The sequence below is a fragment of the Ascidiella aspersa genome, chromosome 1 (assembly GCF_963924565.1).
Source record: "Ascidiella aspersa chromosome 1, kaAscAspe10.2, whole genome shotgun sequence".
Classification (NCBI taxonomy): domain Eukaryota; kingdom Metazoa; phylum Chordata; class Ascidiacea; order Phlebobranchia; family Ascidiidae; genus Ascidiella; species Ascidiella aspersa.
This window is the reverse complement of record NC_139447.1, coordinates 33,724,817-33,744,039: the sequence shown is the minus strand read 5'-3', so window position 1 is coordinate 33,744,039 and position 19,223 is coordinate 33,724,817.

Sequence of the window (19,223 nt, the reverse complement as noted above, 5' to 3'; positions counted from 1 at the left end):
TTGTCGATTTCATCCGCGAAGCTTTTTTGCTCGAGGTCAACCTCCGAACATTTTGTGGCTTCTTTTGACGGAGGAACAACGGGGCCAGGATGAGCGAAGAATAAATTGTCTGAATAAAATTCGGCCAGTTCGCTAAGTAATTATATTTTACGTTTATCAATTGTTTATTGGAAACACTTCAATAGCTACAGGGGTGTTTTTTTATCAGGGGCTCCGTTTTACTGCTCGAGGGTGCCAATAGATAATTTAGATTATTCTAAACAGTGGTTCTAAATTTTTGAGCTTATGGTACCCTACATAAAATATTAATAAATATAAATAGCGGCGCCCTTCATAGCACGATAGTCAAATGGTTAACTGTAGTTTTGCAATAAGCTAACTTGAAATGGTCCACATCGACTGTACACAAGGTGGAAAAACATTCTACATTTGTTGCATACCAATTACCTATCGTACATAAAAAAATTGTAGAAATTAAGCCAAACAATAAAGCAAAAGTTGGAATCCAAAACGATTTGATATATGCCTTGGCACCTTTGCGCGTTAAAAACGGAACCCCAGGGTAACATGGTACCCCGATTGGGAACCACTGTTTTAAAACAATAACTTTAGATCAATGCGATAAGCTTGACATGATTTATGTTAATTTTTGAATGTATAGAAACAAAATATTTTTATTTATTGTGTACAGCTGATTTATTTTATTTATGCTAATTCCTTTGTTTGTGACACTACTCTAAAAAACACTTGGCGAAAATGCTAGTGACAGTGTCCAAATCTATGTGGGGTGCTATGTCTGCTATGAGCCAAAGAGATTGGGAACCACTGGCCTAATGTGTGTCCATCCATTTTAGTAACCACTGCCAGTTAAGCTATTACACTACAGAAACGATATTGAGAATTACTTGGCTAATGTTTCCTATGTCCATACATTTTAGTTGCTACAACTTTAAGTTTTTTTCAAGTTATTTCACTTTTGAAAGCGTACTCACGACCAGGATGATATCTCGGGTCGCATAGATACTTGTTTGACATCAAAGTTCTCCAAAACGCCCGGCAACTGTCGCGATAATGCGTTCCTGCCATGTACGCTCTGTCAAACGGTTCAATCTAAACAAAAAACTCAAAGTTATCAAACGAGAATTTTATTCCAGTCTAGTGGTAGAGTATCCGATATTGGGCATCAATTTTACTGCCACGAATCATAAAACGACTGATCATGCGATCAACCAAATTTACAGAAAAACTTTACAATACTGAGATACAAATCAACAGATGAAAAAATCAGTAAAGAAATACTAAAAAAATAACTATTTAAACTGCTTTCTGAAAATTACTTAATGTTGTTTCAGAATTCATATGAATAGTGGCTATCGCTAAGAAGGAAGCATCAGTCAGAAAAAGTGTTGTCATGCGCATTTTAAATGCAGCTATTGGGATATGCGCACTTTACTCCTATTTCCTGAAAGTCTACTGGATCATATAAAAAAGCATAAAGAATTTAGCAAACTAGAAAAAAATCTTTGCCAAGTTACCTTGTCATAAATAATTGAGTAGTCTCGTTTCCTTAGCTTAAGATGAAACGGATTCAGTGTCTCGCAAATCCACTGCTGGTTGTTGTCGGTTAAATCGCACGGCATAATTCGAATTCCAGGCGACAAAGCTGAAACCAGAAAAATAGCGCCGTCGTTTAGACCAGGGCTGCGTAGTCGGTTAAAAATAACCCGAGTCCGGCTCCAGCAAAATGTATGATTTCGTCGAGTCCCGAGCCCGGCTCAGACTCTACAGCCTGTATTCCCCCAACTTATGTAACGAAATAAGGTTGATATTCAGCAATTCACTTCTAGGGGTGTCATATAATTCAGGCCCTCACAATACATGGTTTGGAAATAACCACCATATGCTATTCCGCCTTCTAAGTTCACAGTTCGTGGCCATATAAGATTCAAAATTTAAAACTGCGCATGGGCACGTCTGAGTCGGAACAAGGGTAGTTTTAGGTGGTCTTACTCGAGTCCCGAGTCAGACTCCGGCAAACCAAACCGACTCCGCAGCCCTGGTTTAGACCAGTGGTTCTCAATCTTTTAGCTTACAGACCGGTAAAATTTCAAAACAAATTTTGCGGACCGGTAGAAAAATTTTTCAAAAATTAAAATCAACCAGAAATGTAATTGCGACAGTATGCAACTTAAAACAAACAATGGAAACTTCAATTTTAAAAATTTTAATGAATCTTAATGAGCGATTTGCTGCTTTCGTTTTGATATAATGCATGTTATACGTGGTTCTATTGAAGTTTTTCACCTACAACTGGTCTTCAAATTTAAGAATTAAACGAGTTGTAGCCTACTTTTAAACAATTGGGCACAACACTTTTTGTGACGTTCCATAAAGTCCAAAGTATGTCACAATGCTTCAAATTACGAAACTGGCGAAGTTTTAAATTTGATGGACAAGCCTTCAACACCTTGGATTTGCAATTATATTTCAAATTGTAATATATTTGGAGAACCACTGGTTTAGACAGCAATTAAAACTAATAAACTTCCCAACTTGGAAACAGAAAATTTTTTTTACTTTTACTAAACTTGGGGTCAAGTTTGGTAAAATAGATATTGCTTTTAAAACTTAAAGAATATTTTACTCAGCTTCCACAACCTTGTTTTTTTCGTTTCACTTGTTTGTGGACGAGTCAAAGGGGACAATAATTAACGACAGGCACAAATCTGTTGTCGATGAGGCTTGCCTTTCAACCAGTGAACTGTAACGACTTAAGTCACTGTTTTCGAATGACTTGACTTGACTTGAGTGTTTTTAGCAAAGTCACTTGAGTTGACTTAAGTCTTTTGGGTAAATGACTTCACCTGACTTGATTTAAGTCTTTTAGACAAATGACTTGGGTTGAAAAGAAGTGTTTGTTTTCATTAATCATTTTTTTGTAAAATTGGGTTATTTAATCTAATTTTTGCACGTTGCTAGCCGTATGTTGTGTTTTTGGTATTTTTAGTTATGGTATTGCTCATATCGGACTACTTTAGCCAATTTTAATAGCACAATGAGCAATTTTCATGACTTGAGACTCGACTTGCTATTTATTCAAAAAGACTTGACTTAGGCTCAAGTTATTTTACATATGACATGACTTACGTAAGTTATTTCAAAATGACTTGTTTACAACACTGCTTCCAACCACTTAACTACCAGATATCACGAGTTTGAAATCTCAGTTACAACAATAAACGAACACTTAACTTCTTGCAAGTCAGCCTGTGTTGGTTTAACATTTATACTTTTAATTACCGACATCGGTTTTGTCCTCCATTTCGTAAGGCGCAGTAAGGCAGCGGCCCGAGTGTAGATGCAGAAGATGATAGTTGGAAGTCCAAATCCACGTCAACTCGTGCGGGTGATTGTACGCACAAGACTTACTAAAAACAATCTTTAAAATCAAAAGTGAGGTCCAAATAAACGATTAAGGCCTAAAAGTTGTATTACGATTTATTTCGGGTAAGTCATTGGTGTGCAAAATAGTTAGATAAACAATATTATTAAAGAGGTAATAAATGTGTAAAGCATCCTGTTTATAATCAAGTTAAATAATTTGTTTTCTAAATCTTCAAATGAGGATAAAATGGCAGAAACTTTGGTCTTGTCGCCGAAAAAGCTTTTAGGTTAAATTAAATATTGTAAAAATTTGATCCAATTTGATCAATACTACATTTAGTTGTCAAAAGTTGTAATACAGTTTGGAACTTAAATAAAGCCCAGTAAAAAATTAATTGTAGAAAATTAACCAGCTCTCGAACTCCCATGTTTCCAAGTCCAAGCGCCTCGATTTGAAAAACCTGAAATCGGCAATCCTAATAAAAATACTAAAAAAAAACGAGAAAGGTAATCCTACCTCCTAGCGTAGTAATGCGGGGTGAAGGTCTCCAAGGGAAGGCCGTAAGTGTGGTTTTCGTGATCCCCGTAGAGACAACGCTTCACGTACGTCAGCTTGCCTCGTTCGCTCGTGTCTATGCCCACGTTCTCCATCTTGAATTCATCTGAAAGGAAAACTCACGAATAGGGCGAACTATTCCAAAGTTTAAGAAATTACCAAATGGATATAACTATATAGAATAATTAATTTCTCGTAGGATCTCAGTTTCTTTAGCTAGAAAACTTAACCCAATGAACAAGCGATAAAATGGTATACTTATTCTTGTAGGTTTTCAGTTTTCGGCCAACAACTAGATCAGTGGTTCTTTAATATTTTTTTTTCTAAATTTTGTTTAGTTTTTCAAGTGTACATCAAGATTTCATGTAGGCCTTCATGGACTCCAAAAATTAGCCCACGTAAAACAAAGGGGGTGCACGGACCCCACTTTATTAACCCCTAAACTAGACTAAACACAACTACTAGACCCAAGCGCGCATTCAACGTATTATTTTTCATTTTTTTAAGTACATAGTTTTTGAAATAAATACGCACCCGTTACCCAATTCGACATCCAAAATAGCTGATCACAGTTACAAGTACACCAGTGTGTAGAAATAAGGTACAATCTTAAATTTACCGTGTATAAATTTTGTTTCGTTTTTTGATGCCTCTCTTACGCCGTCTTCGTCCTTCCAGAACCAGTTTCTCTTCGTAGCATCAATACGTCCACTCTCAGGCACATCATACAAGGACACCCAGAACCTGAAATCAAGCAAAAGTTAAAATGTAATAAGAATATCAAAGCCCATACAGAAGTAGGTACCATTTAAGGCACCTTTTCTCTATGTTAAGAATGAATACAGAGTTATTCAAAACGTTTAAAATTATACCTACTTCTGTATGGGCTTTGATATTCTTATTGCGACTTACTTCAACCTCCAACCATTATGTTCCAAAGGTAATATAATGATTCGCTTTATCCCAGTCGCCAAAATAAACAATTAAATTAATCGCAAAACAAATGACAAACTTCAAAATAAGTTTATTTAACAATTCGTTAAGGCAACAAAATGCAAAGAGGGTCGCGGTAGTAAATCGATGTACAGGAACCATTACCTTGATGTGTAGTTGAAAGGCACGTTTTTATGACGAATTGCGTAATCGTGAAGAAAGAGTTTTGTCACTTCGTCGTCGGCTAAAGACAACCGCCTGGCAAGAATATTGAATACGGTTTAGAGCAGGGGTCGGCAACCTTTTTCTAGTCGCGGACCAAAACCAAACTCAGAAAGGTCTCTGCGGGCCGCACATAATGTTAACTAATAATTGTGTTATTAACATGTTAGAAATGTGAATCAGGCAGGCCTCGGATCGTTTTTGCACTTAAAAACGTGTTTAATTACATTTAAGGAGGCAGTAAAGTGTTGACGCAAAGCGCGAAAAAAGCGTTTGTTTGGTTTAAAATTCGAGTTCACACGTCGTCATCCGTGCAACGAATGAAAAGTGTAATAAAACTACTTCGATGGAACGCGATAACACTTCATCTCTAGCTCAGTGTTTGTTAACCTTTTGGGTCAAAGTAGACCTGGCGAGCGAAGCGAGCGCGATTTCTTTTGTTGTATAGGGGCATTTCTTTTAAATTTCTTGCAAGTTTTCATACATTGCCGAAAATGAAAAATAAAGAAAACGTTAAAAAATATATGTCCAATATTTTAGAATAAGTACGTTTTTTCGTTTTTCCGCGACGCACTTGGCAACCTTCCACGGCGGGTAATAAAGAGCTAATCTAGTTCAAAAGACAGCATCAAAACGTAAACAAACCGGACGTAGAATGGTCAAAATTTTTCGCTCTTACGTATAGTTAAAATAGTCAAAAAGTATGTCAAATAGATTCGTTTCTAATTTATCAAAGAGGCGGCGGGCCGATCCGGCCCGCGGGCCGTAGGTTGCCGACCCCTGGTTTAGAGCTTACCTAAACAATTAACGTAGTATTCAAAATCTGATTTCTATTTTACCATACACCTGCCCTTAGGCTTTCTAGGTTGTAGCGATGCATTAAACATGTGTCGCGATACAGTAGGATCAACAAAAATGAGATTATTACTAAGAACTTTCAGTTATTTTTATTTTAAATGGTAGTGATTTCTATAAAAGGGCATTATACAACTAAAAATAGATACATTCACCAAGCTTAACACACATGTTAAAACTTTTATACCCGTTCGGTTTATTTCAGAACAACGTTAAACACAAAAGTTCAACCAAAATTTTGCATTTTAAAAACTAACTAACTTACTCATTTTTATGTTGAGTAAACGCTAGACCGGAAAACTTATTAGTTGAAAGAATTTGCTTTTTTGTTAAACCCTTCGTTTGATCAGTTCTTTCAAGTTGTTGCAGTGTACTTAACTCTAAGTGGCTTAGGCGAAATCTGATATAATAACCTTAATTTTCGCACATAACGAAAATCTGCTTAAACTTTGCCAGTAGATTTTAGGAAAAGAACGATTAAAATGCTAATTATTAGTATTTAGCTAGACCTGAGGGCTGAGACTGTGTATTAGTTAATAAAGCTAACAATCAAGTGAGGTTTGTTTTTTATCTTCTCAGCTGAAATGCTGCGGGATTCGGGTCAAAAATGGCGATCTTGATTATTCAACTGCTAATGGAATTGTTATTGGCAATTAATTTCACATCTATTTTATTCTCACCCGTGGCTCTTTCCACAGTTTTCCTCTGCTTTCTCTATACCCTTGGTATACATAGACGGCAGTAGGTTTCTAGGGTCGTGTCTGATGTGGTAGCACTCATCACGGTGGACTAGTTCGTACTTTATCGGATAATCACAGTTCACTGAAAGAAAAGCAAAATGTCAACTAGAAACTGTGAAATATTATAGACGCTTTGAGGTGTGGAAGTATAAAGTATTAACAAACTTTCCTTATGTGGTCGACTTTTTTTTACAGTTACAGCAAACTGTTTTATACAGGGTGCGGCATAAAAACCTACCACATTTCAAACTAAGAAAAAGAGACAACATTTATAAGCAATCAAAACATTTATTGTCTCATCTCAAAGTCAAAAGGTTACCATTTGATGTATTTATGTTTTTAAGATAACATCCATTGGTTGGTGAGTTTTCCCATTTTTAATGAAATGTTCCAAAATAAATGTACGGTGTTCGCCGGTCCACGCCATTTAACATACAGATACAAAAAAAATTAAATTTGCACAAAAAAACTAAAACTTGAAACACAAATGGTAAGTCCTTTGATGCAAATTTTTATACAGTACCAATTTGAAAATGTGGTAGGGTTTACTGCCGCACCTTGTATAAGACAGGGTTGACACACGTTTTTATGAAATAAATGACAGTGAACAACTTTTTGCCAAAAAATTGCAGAATTTAAAAATCCCATATTTGGATAACTTTTCTGAAGGAAAAATAGAGAGAGCCAAACGCAGACGCATAATGATGCTGGTAATTGAGGAGTAGTTAACGTCGATCCATTTTTAAAAAAGGAATTATTTCATCATATGGGCTTAAAGCAGTGCTTCCCACCAGTGGGTCGCGAAGCTATTTCGTGTGGGCCGCGAAGCATTTCTAAAATGTTACGGTTTTCTATTAGATCCGGAAATTATTGCATCATCATTACGCAGATTAATGCAACAATATCACAAACACTTAACAATAAGGTGTGTTGTGTCGCATTAACTATTTGAGTACGTACGCCAGTAGTAAAGATGCAGGTTTTATGTAAATGTTAATCTTGTTTCCTCTTTAAATTGTTTTTGTACTTATTTGATTATATCTCATTGTGGGTCGCACAATAAAACTTGCATTAAAAGTGGGTCGCGAACTGAAAAAGGTTGAGCAGCACTGGCCCAAGTGACACCATATACAGTATGTCGAGTTCAACATACTGTCCAAAATTGAGACCTATATTTTAATAATTGAGGAAAGCCATAAACTGAATAGGAAATTTTCCACACACCTTTCACGCAAATGAATGCATTCTTTCTCGTGCAATCTTGCATGACCCAATCCATGTCGTTAACAACATCGATAGCCCCGCAATCTTCGTCTGGTGTGGATACAAAGCTGTCACCAAAATCTATTAAGTGGCCGGCTGCCTTGTCTAGTGGATCTCCGCCCGACCACTCGTAAAAAGCTGTGAAGCAATGTTTTTTCAATCGATAAAACGATTTTCTTTCATTTAACAACAGTAAAAAATAATAAAATTTGATTATCTTTTCTATCTACCCCATTTTCCTCGCAATATTTAGTCCTTATGATAAACAAGTGCATTAGTCTATTGCAGACGTGGGCAACTGCGTCTCTTTGAAATGTTTTTGTGGCTCTTTGGAACAGTTGTTTAAATTTTGATACAGCATGTTTAAAAAATTTGATAGAGGTGTTCCTCGTATTAAAACTATGTTTTTGTTTCAGTGTTACTGCTATAAAGAAGCAAACTATATAAAAAATCCATAATACTTATCATTTGTTACCATGATTTTCAAATTTCTGTTGTAGCCTTCAGAGTTTTTATCCGGCTGTTTTAAAAAAGTTTGCCAACACCTGGTCTATTACTTGATTACAGTAAGTAACAATACTAAATTCTAATACAAAATGTATAGGAGTGTATAATGCAGATTTTAGACGAATAGTTTTTTTTTCATGCTGTCTTATATTATGGTAAATGTCTTCACAAATTCCTTTACGGTAGAAATGATGGCGATATAACATACTTTCAACTTCTCTGTCTGTCAGCCCAAACCACCAATACTTGATTCCAATGTTCGGAGAGGTGTGTATGTGTTTGTAGATCGCATTCGCAGTTTCGTTATTTTGCAGCTTAACAAAACAACATTTTAGCAGCTTATTTCTATTCGGAAAACCACTTATTTTTCCGAAAAAAAAAACACATGACATTTCGGACAGTAGAAGTAACATATTTGCCACACAATTATATGAAACAAATCAAGAAAATTCAAAGAAATTTGGAAGTTTTTAAAGACCTATAATTGGATCGACGTTTTAAAATATATTTTGAAAACAACACAAGTAAAAAATATTTTTTAATCCTAATTTAACGGAACTTTGTAAACACATAAGTTAGGCTGGACATAAAATAAATTCAAGGACTTTTGAAAAAAAACCTAGGTTTTTTAAAGACTTATTAATACTTAAATCAAATTAGAGACTTTTAAAAATTCAAAGACTTTATGGAAACCCTAAGTAAGGTGTATAAAAAGTTGCGCATAGACAACGTTGATAGGTCAAGTATAGGTTAACAAAAAAGTATTCTGATTATGTCTAACTTTTTTAAGTTGGAAAATAGCTTATCAAAGACATACCGTCGCAAGAACAGAACCATCTCCCTGGCAAATTTTTTCCGCTTCGGCATATGTCACTGCTTTAAGGTGGAACTTTAATTTTAGATTGCCGGGAAAGATTGTTTCTTCTAAACACACAAAAATAAAACAGTTGAAATTCTTCTGCGCTTCATCCAATAATATATATTGTACAAAAAACTAAATGAAAAACCGAACAGTTCGTTAAAAACAAGTCTTACTGGGATCCTCGCATATCTGGTTGATTATGGAGTCAGATTCGTCGGAGTTGTACAGTAAGTTCCTGAAAACAACTTGCACTGTCCCCAAAGTTTCGTTGGCAAGAAAGTCGAGGACTATTTCAGATATCTTACTGGAATCGCAGTCAAACTAAAAAAATGGAATGGGTTTCATCTTTTTCACACCCAACTAAACCTAGGGAAACTATACTAAAGGTTCTCAGTGGGTCGTTTTGGGCGTCTCACAATTATTCCGTTTTTAACTAAATTCAATTGCGGTCATAAAATGCTTACATAGATTTTTCTAATTGTACCTGACATATGCATTCGTATTCATTATGCCGAAACAATCTGCTGAAAATGATTATAATACCAAAAAATTACTAAATAAATCTATAAAAAATAAAAAAATAAAAAGAAAAAAATTCCTGGTGTGTCGCAAATCTAACAAAGTTTTCCGAAGGCGTCGCGTCTAAAAAAGTTTGAGAACCACTGCCCTATACAATCAAATATTACACTACCGAACGAAAAACCCAAGTAGGCATAACAATATATCAAAGTTTCATACTTTGAAAGAAAAAACGTATACTGCCTATTTAAACAAATATCTAAATAACACGTATTTTGTGTGCTAATTATTAAGCTTTTACGACCGTTAAAATTACATAAAAGTCGTTCCAACCAAGAAGTTTTAAATAAAATTTTGTGTTTTAACTGAGAGACTAAAATTAGAATTTGCTCTAATTCAATGAAAAAGAAAACTAGAATTATCTAGTTGTCCGCAATGTACATCTTTAGGTTGGGAAAAATGCATTTACAAACTTACTTGTTCTGCTATGTGCTTGACGCACAAACCCTCAAGAGGTGGCATGTAGGTTGGACAAGGCGGTGGCAACTCTACAAAAAAAATAGACAGATTTTTTTTTATATATTTACATGTTTAACAAATTTGAACTCCAAAAAATAAAGCAGTCCGTATTAATTCGTCCTACATCATTCTTATTTTGTCGATTATTTCCTTTTTATTTTAACATCACAATACAATACCTGTATGTGTTAATGATAAAATATATATACAGGATTTTTAACTATACATGATACATATCCTAAACTTAAATGAATTGGAATTTCAAACTAAGGAAATGTCAATTGTAAGAAGAAAATTAACAGTTTTACTTTTTCAGGTTAGTTTTGACCCTGTTCATCATTTAAACTTGTCGTTATGGTCTAGTAGTAACAAAATGTTTTTAAAAAATTAGCGTCCTGCACCAAAAAGTCACCAGTCAACAAACAAAGTCCGTCACCATATACTATAAAAAATATCTTAGAACAGTATGTCTCCACCTTAAAACCCAAAACCAAGCGTAAGTATACCATCGTTCCTTTGGCGACAGAATTCTTTCCAAAGAACTTTTTGCAAGCAAACAAAAAAGATTAGCATAATAAGTTAGAATTTCATTATTATACGCCATGTCTTCGTTTCGCTTGAGTATACCTTTCTCAAACGTTTGAGCAATCTTGTTCAAAACCAATCAAAACAATTCTTACAATTTGAACTACTGTGGTCAGCTGCTACCCAACCAAATTAAAAAACCTAATTTTGGGTCGCAGCCCACAGTTTGGAAACACGGTCTTAAAGAAAAAAAAGAAAGTAAAAATATAATAAAAAAAAATATATATAATAAAAAAAAATATTTATAAAAATAGCAAAAATGACAACGAATACGAGAGATTACCTGATTCACATGCAAACGTAAAGTTTTTGTTGCACGCAAAATCGTTCCAGTATTCGTAGTAGGTTCCAGTAAAATCTAAGTCAGGCAGGTCGAAGCGTAAGGCGCCGCAATCCTCCCTACACCAAGCATCAGTTGGTTCAGTATTGTTGTTGCCTCCGTTGTGCCAACGCTCGAATGGATAGGGGCCTAAAACATGATAAATTTGAAGAAAACATTTCAATTAAATGGGTACACCATGCACGGAATTGTAATGTAGCTTTATAATGAATTGCAAAACTTAACTCAGACTAATAACAATTGCGTCCCCCCTTTTAGAAGTGATGCTTGAATTGCTTCTCAGTCACATTAAAGATGATACAAACTCGCATCGAAACGTCTTAATAATCAAGATGATGTCGATCGATTCGACGTTTTTGGCGTTGCAATTTATTATCAAGCTACATTTCAATTACGGTTGAGCAAACAAGGCGCCAACAAAAATTAATATCCGTTTTAAATAAAGGATTTACAGAACATAAAACAAAATGGGGAAGGCATTTAAATATAATGAATTGAAATACATTTAAAGCCTTTTCAAAGAAAATACATGTGAAGTTTATGGTTTTAAAATCAAAATTACGGTACTATTTTTACTTGGTCTACCGCTAATTCATAAACAAGTCCTACTTTAAACTTTTAGGGCTTCTCGCTTTTTCAATTTAAGTAAAAACGAATATCGTCTTACCCAGCTCACAAACAACATGCAGTCTCCACCAGCAGCCAACATCGATCCACCGTTGTTCGGACATTGCTAAGCCCAAACAAAACTCGCCCATTGTTCTATCCTCAAATACATTGTATCGCTGCTGGTTATTAGGATCTTCCCCCAGCCACTTTACGAAAGCTGTAATCACATGAATGCAATCGCTGATATCAGCACATTACATCGCAGTTATTCTTAATGAGTAAAATAAATGTAACAAACGCTTTCTGTTAAAACGAGTATTTTTTCGGTTTCAATGTGCCTTTGTTTGTAAGACTAAACTTTAAATACGTATGGGACTGCAACTTGTTTGGCACAAATTCAACGAAAAGCCATCGCAGACTAACCGAATCTGTCGATCAATGATGCAAGCAAGACAGACTAGAAAAGCAACAAGCCTGCAGTGAGATACTAGCAGAATATAGCAAGCATTGGTGTATGATTGTTTCTCGACTCGCCCCTCTGAGCCTGTGTAGTATCAGTAGGTAGACCGACGGTAACGGTTTTGCCCGAGGAAACGAACCTCACTGCAGGCCGTTGTATTTCGAACCAGCCTAGCTTGCATCATTGATCGACAGATTCGGTGAGTCTGCAATGGCTTTCGGCGTACTTATGATACGGAAGCCGTAATCGTTGGTCAAAAAGCAGCTTCCTAGGGGCTAGGTCACAGTTGTTGATAAACACATATGTGTGTGTGTGTCTTTCATTGTTTGGCACAAGCAAGAAATAGTTGGCAAAATAATTTGCTTGGAAATAATTGGTACAGAAAGTTCGGTGGTGAAAATGGGTTTTGCCTAAGGTTCTCAACGTATGTAATAGGTAGCGTCGAACACAACTAGATACAAACGGTGCAAAATTAATATTAGTTCTTGAAAATGACTTTCACAAAAACAAGGCGATTTTAAGTAATTTCGGAAACCATGGATATAGATTTGTAAATTGGTTTCTTTAAATTAATTTCGCTAAAGAGTGCTGAAAAAAATTCGCCGTGAAACTAAGCGGACTAAAATATAGAAAAAGTTGCAACAAACAGAATAAAATTACAAAAAAGAAAAGTGAAAATAAACAGACACAAAAGTAAAACGTACTGTCTTTTTTCTCTGGAGGGATTGGAAGACTTCTTCGTAAGTACCAAAAATCTTCCATATAGACAGAAACGCCATCACTCCATTTAAAGGTTTCGATCGAGGAGCCTTCCTTACGAGTCACAGCCATCCACAAGAAGTCGTGATGATATGGATTCATGATATCCGTTGGTTCCACTCTCCAACGAGGTATCAAGCTCTAATACAATTACACGGAACATGTTTGCAAAATGGTAAAGAAGAAATATTGTGTCATCTTGTACAATTTTGTTACAATATTTTTTGATTACCTTACAGAAGAGTTATAATCCATACAAACATGTTTAGATCCTGCCATAAAACTGTTTAGTACATAAATTAAAAATATTATTAGTTTTACAATTTTATCTCAAAGTGATTGCATAATCAAAGAAAAAATTAGAAAATTTTGTTGCACAATCAGTTGTTTTTACCAACCAGATAAAAAGAGCACATCACAAATAGTAAAAAATAATTGTGTTTTCTTGCACAGTTTTTTTTTTTGAAATCTTGTATATTAGGTTACAAGAGCTTTCATCCATAAAATATTAAATAAAAATTATTCAAAATCCAAAAAAGATCCATTGGAAATTAAAGAAAAAATTAGGAAAGTCTGTCACACAATCAGTTGTTGCACTAACCAGATAAAAACGGCAAATCCTGTCGTTTTCAGCCTCGTCGCGAACAATTGGTAGATGTGCACCAATTGGGCCACAGTAAGCGGTAGCATCGGAGTGGTTTAATACAAGGTTTGACTCGTTGTAGTAAAAATGCCACCTCTCGTCAATCGAAGTGGTGTTATGAATGTAGTTCTTGAGCTTTCCTTTACCAGTGAGGTCTGAGAAAAATGAGGTCAGTCATCTACGATTTTTCTTCAAACCACACGGTTTAACGTGGCTTTTGTGGCTAGCAGCACCCTTTAGAAATAATAAATAGATTACGGCACCCCTACAAGATTTTACCGTAGGTAATTCACTAGAATGTCACAATAAGTGGAACTGGAACAACACACATGACCTCTACACATCGCAGAATGTTACAATTTGATTTATTCCAATCGAATCTTACACAAAAAAATGTAATAGTTGAAAAAAAAAATCAAATTCTCAAATATCTATTAGCACCCTCGAGCATTAGAAATGGCACCCAAGTGAGACGCGGCATCCCAGATAAGAACCACTGGTTTAAAGTTTCAATACTCGAAAAAAAAAACATTTTTTGCCTTTGAAAAATGTTGCAGCAGTTTCAAAGGTTTAAAATGCCTACTTACAGCGAATTCCTGGAAAATTCCTGAATGCAGAATATGTATATTGAATATTGTATAGTAAAAATTTAAATATGCTTTTATCATTCGTTTCATGATAAATTTGTAATTTATACTTCAAAGGTTTACCAAAAAAACTAATATAAAACAACCGCTCAAGGTGATTAAACAATTTTGTTTAGATATGCAATTTTTAGATGCACCACTTAGCCTTTTCCTTAACATTACACTTCCTCACCCCTTGTACAAAAAACGCTAAATAAAACTTGGCAAATTTACCTCCAAACACGGGAGCATAGTTAACCAGTTCGCCATTTGTGAACGTCCAATTTCCCTCCGCCTTCCAATCCGACATTCCCAACCACATTGCTTGGGCCAGATCGCCAAAACCCAGGTCGATTGAAGTTTCAACTATAAAATCGTGCCTTTCCAAATTACTGGGAATTACCAGAGTGCCCCATGTGTCTGAAAAAAGAGGTAACAGATTAAAAAAAGTATAACTTTAAACGTATTGATATTTTCTTCAATGCATTGTACTGACTTTTTAGGTTGACTAAGTCCTTAAAATTATTGCAACACAAAAACGGTAAATAATGCAAGGTCAGTCGCAATAATAACAGAATTGTTATAATTCATAACACAACGGTAATTATCAACACAATAATAACGGTAATAGCAAAATAACACGCACAATATTTACTAATATCAGTCTTCTGTTAACTAACTTCGGACTCTATGTCTCTAGTGTTACGTCATAAACGAAATGCTGGCCTAAACAAAGAAAAGAAAAAGAGAGAAACGTTTGAGCCACAAAAAACATACCGAAAAGCCGCATGCGGCTCGTGAGCCACAGTTTGCCCACCCCTGGTTTATTGTATTGTCTTTATTGTATTATATCGTTTAAATGAAATCACAAAAATGTTGTATACATGTTGAATGTCAAGCTTACAAAATTGATCCTGAGCCATATTGTTTTCAAAATATTCAATGCGCAATTACCAATTGTTAGCAAAAATATGTAATGCAATACTCTATTGTCTAAAATAAACAAAGCACCTTCACAAAAAGCAAGAGACTGGTGCCAATTTGCCTTTTCTTCAAAGAACAGAAATGTCTTGCCAAATTCTTTAGTTTCTAAAACCGCATCCATTCCTGAAAAACAACTTAATACATTACAGAAGTCTTATTCTCATGTTTAAAAAAAATCAAACGTATGCAAAAATATTTTCAATATCAGTTCGGATGAAAACTGTTCTATCAGCAAAGCAAAAATGTTGAGCTACTAGATTCTATCATACAAAAAAATATTATTTGACAGTAATGTAGCTTAATAATGAATGACAAAGCAAAAAGGGTCGAGTAAATCTACATCATCCAGATCAGCCTTTCTTAACCTGGGGTAAATTTGCTCGTTTTAGGGGGTAAATCCAAGGATATGTATTCAAGCTCGGAATATTCTGGTTCCGTTTTCTTTAACTAACCTATGTGAAACGGCTTCTCTGCATTGCTTACTATCAAATCTAAACCGACTTAACATGTTTGAATGTTCCGACTTAACATGTTAAACTTTTCGTTGTGCATAATCTACTACTTTACCAGACATTGAACAACTCGTTGCCACAAAATCAAAAGGCAGCCGTCGCAGTGAATAAAACTGTTGTAATTTGTTACTTACGTTTTTTTAATAAATTAGGACCACTTTATATATTGGGGGTAAATTTGATATTCATTTTTGTTAAGAGGGTAAAACATACAAAAAAGGTTAAGAACCCCTGATCTAGATAAAAAAGAGGCGCACTTGTTTCATTCAGTCGCATAACGTATCGAAACGTCTTTATCAAGATTAGGTCGATTTTCCCGACCCTTTTGCATTTGACATTTATTATTAAGCTAAATTATTTTAAAAGCATTCATTAAAGTAATAGCGAAAACAAGGGTGTTGACCTCCCGCCCAAGAGCAGTTGTCTGCGCTGAAGATTCCGGCACAGTGGCATGTGGCATTGAGGCAGTTCTCGTTTGTGTGACATGGCGGGTCACAAACCTCTACTGTTTCAACCGGCGGAAATCCACATTTCACTATAATTTGAAACAAAAATACATGTAAAAAATAAATCTGGTCTAAATTCATTCAAGAAGAGAAAAACACGTTGTTTTTTAATCTCGCTTTTGAAAAAGGAATCATTCGATTTTAAATTATACATGAAGATTACAATTAGACCCCCTAAAACTTGCCCCAAGGGTCTATGTACCCCCAGTCCCAGGGTTTTTTAAATTAATTTGAAAAAAAAATACGTAGTGGTACACAAGTAAAGGTATTTCTGCTTTGTCTTGTACAAATCTGACTTTTATTACATAAGCATAAAAATGGTGCGTTATAGTGTAATACAAAATTCATTTTATTGGGTACAAAAAATAATTATAATGCACTTTTTTTTTTGGAATTTTTTCAACATTAAACCTTTTTTTAACAATAGGCTGCAGTTTTGTTGAATTTGTACTAGGTATTCTGCTTATTATTTCTCAGCATTAAACCAACACAATATGTTTTAGCATGTTGAAACAATCATTTTTGACTTTTGAGTCAAATTTACGTTTGCAAATCTATGTGATCCACAGTTAAATTTTAATTTTTGTAAAAAAATACTTCTCTTATATCTTATAAAGATTGTAAAAAAGTCATCTCTACGACAAAGGTAACCCACTATCTAAAATACGAGGTAATGAGCTACAGTCTGAATTCCACACAATAATTACATATAAGCGTTTAATATAACAAAAAGGCTTATTTAATTTGTTACTAAACTTAATTTAACGTACAGTAGTGGCACATGAATGAGTGGGTTGCTAAGCAATCTTCAACATCCCATTTGAAGTCTTGTTCCGCATCCAATATAGAGCAATCCTCTCTCGGATGTGAAACAGGGACACGATCACTCCAATTCTCGTAGTCATCTTGAAGCAACCGCACTTCTGTGTTCCACTCAAACTGACCTTCACATTTATATGGATCGCAGATTTCAGGACAATTTTACACACTAAACATGTAATGCCATATTGCAAGCTGTTAGGGGATTATTTGAGATTGAAGCCAAAGTGATTTACGGTTGTCCAATCAATACAGCTATTATTTGGAGGATTGTTTTTTTGACTTGGCAAAAAAGTCAAAATGTTATCAATATTTACACATTAGGTCAAAACTAGTTAAAATTTTAATTTGAGAAGCAACCGGTTATAAAAGGTTGAGATTAACTGGTACATTATGGACCGATCTGTAATGTACACTGAAGGACCTGACACATATCTAAAACACTTTAGGTAACAATACATTACATGGGAATATGATTTAATTTTGGAATTCTGACGACATTTTTATTACAAACCGAACTTAATAAATTTATTGGATTACTAAACTTTGCCTTTTATCATTTTATCTGAAAGTTTTGCTGTAAGCTAACTGGCACTAAGGATGTCCGATAATATCGAATCATAGTCGATACCCGATGCCAATCGATAGTATCAAATAAGTTTGTGCATTACAGCCATGTTTTGCGATCAAGAGTTTTCCACCTTTAAAGGCAAGTTTTCCAGAAAATATTACATTTAAAAAAGTAAATAAATATAGGATTCCTAGCGCAAAAGCTAATTTCGGCTAGATACCATGAAAATCATAACCATTCTGCTTTTCAGTTGACCAATTTGATTTTTGACCGTCGTAATGTCGTAATCTGGTGTCGGGTCGGAATTTAAAATAGTAAATAAATAGGATTTCTAGCGCAAAAGCTATTTTCGGCCTGATACTATGAAAATCACAACCATTGCACTTTGCAATTTAATTAATTTTCGTCTTTGTCCATAGTAATGACGTCATTTGGCATCGGTGCGGATCGCTAAACATTTTTTCTTAAAATATCGGGTATGCAATGGAATATCACACTGGACATCCGAAACTGGTAGATTTCAACAAAAATAAGTAAACTTTGAAAGGGATAAAAAGGATGTTTTAGCTACAAATTGGCAAACGTTTGAGTTAACAAAAATTAAAAGCATTTGAATAAATTCCATCATAAATGCATAAAATTATTAGTTCTGCTAATTTATCAAACCACATCATCATATAAAAAGGGGATTTAATCCTTAACCTTGAAGCAAAGATCGTTCACCCTAACCACCCACAATAAAATTTAATTCAATTTTAGGCAGTAAAATGTAGAAACAAAGACAGTTACGACAAGACGTTGGCTACCTTCCACTTTGTTGTCATCCAATCCTAGCCACCAAGTGGTCACACCAAACAACTCTTCGGCATTGCGCAGTTTTTCTTCGATGAGAGCTTGGTGTTCCGAACTTACTATCTGTAATGATGAAATATTACCTATAGAGTCCAACACTTCACCAAAAACAATAACTTTCTGACATTATTAATGGGAAAAAAATAAAGCTGTATATAATTGGTAAATAGTATTAACATGTTTGTCTGTGGACAGTTAAACGAGGACTGGTTTTCAATAATGTACGTTGTAATTTATTTAATAGTAAAATATGAAAGGGTTATATTTTTAAACAACACGAAACACATTTTTTTACAGAAATATTAACAATTACAAGGTCTCTGAAGGTTGTTCAAATGCCGAAACACAAGCCTTTTTTGCATGGCAGTCGTCAGAAAAAAGGCGAAAACGAATAATTTGATTTGACATAAAAGTATTTTTTTTTTTTGGGGGGGGGGGGTCTTTTTAAGGGGCTATTGTGTGCCATTTCTAAACTTGTCGCCAGTTGTGATAAACCAATCTTTCTCAATTTATGTGTCGCTAACCAAAATTAAGTCACGGTTTTATTTGATTGAATTGCCGGCTCCAGTATAGTTTACGTGTTTAGATTTATTGAGA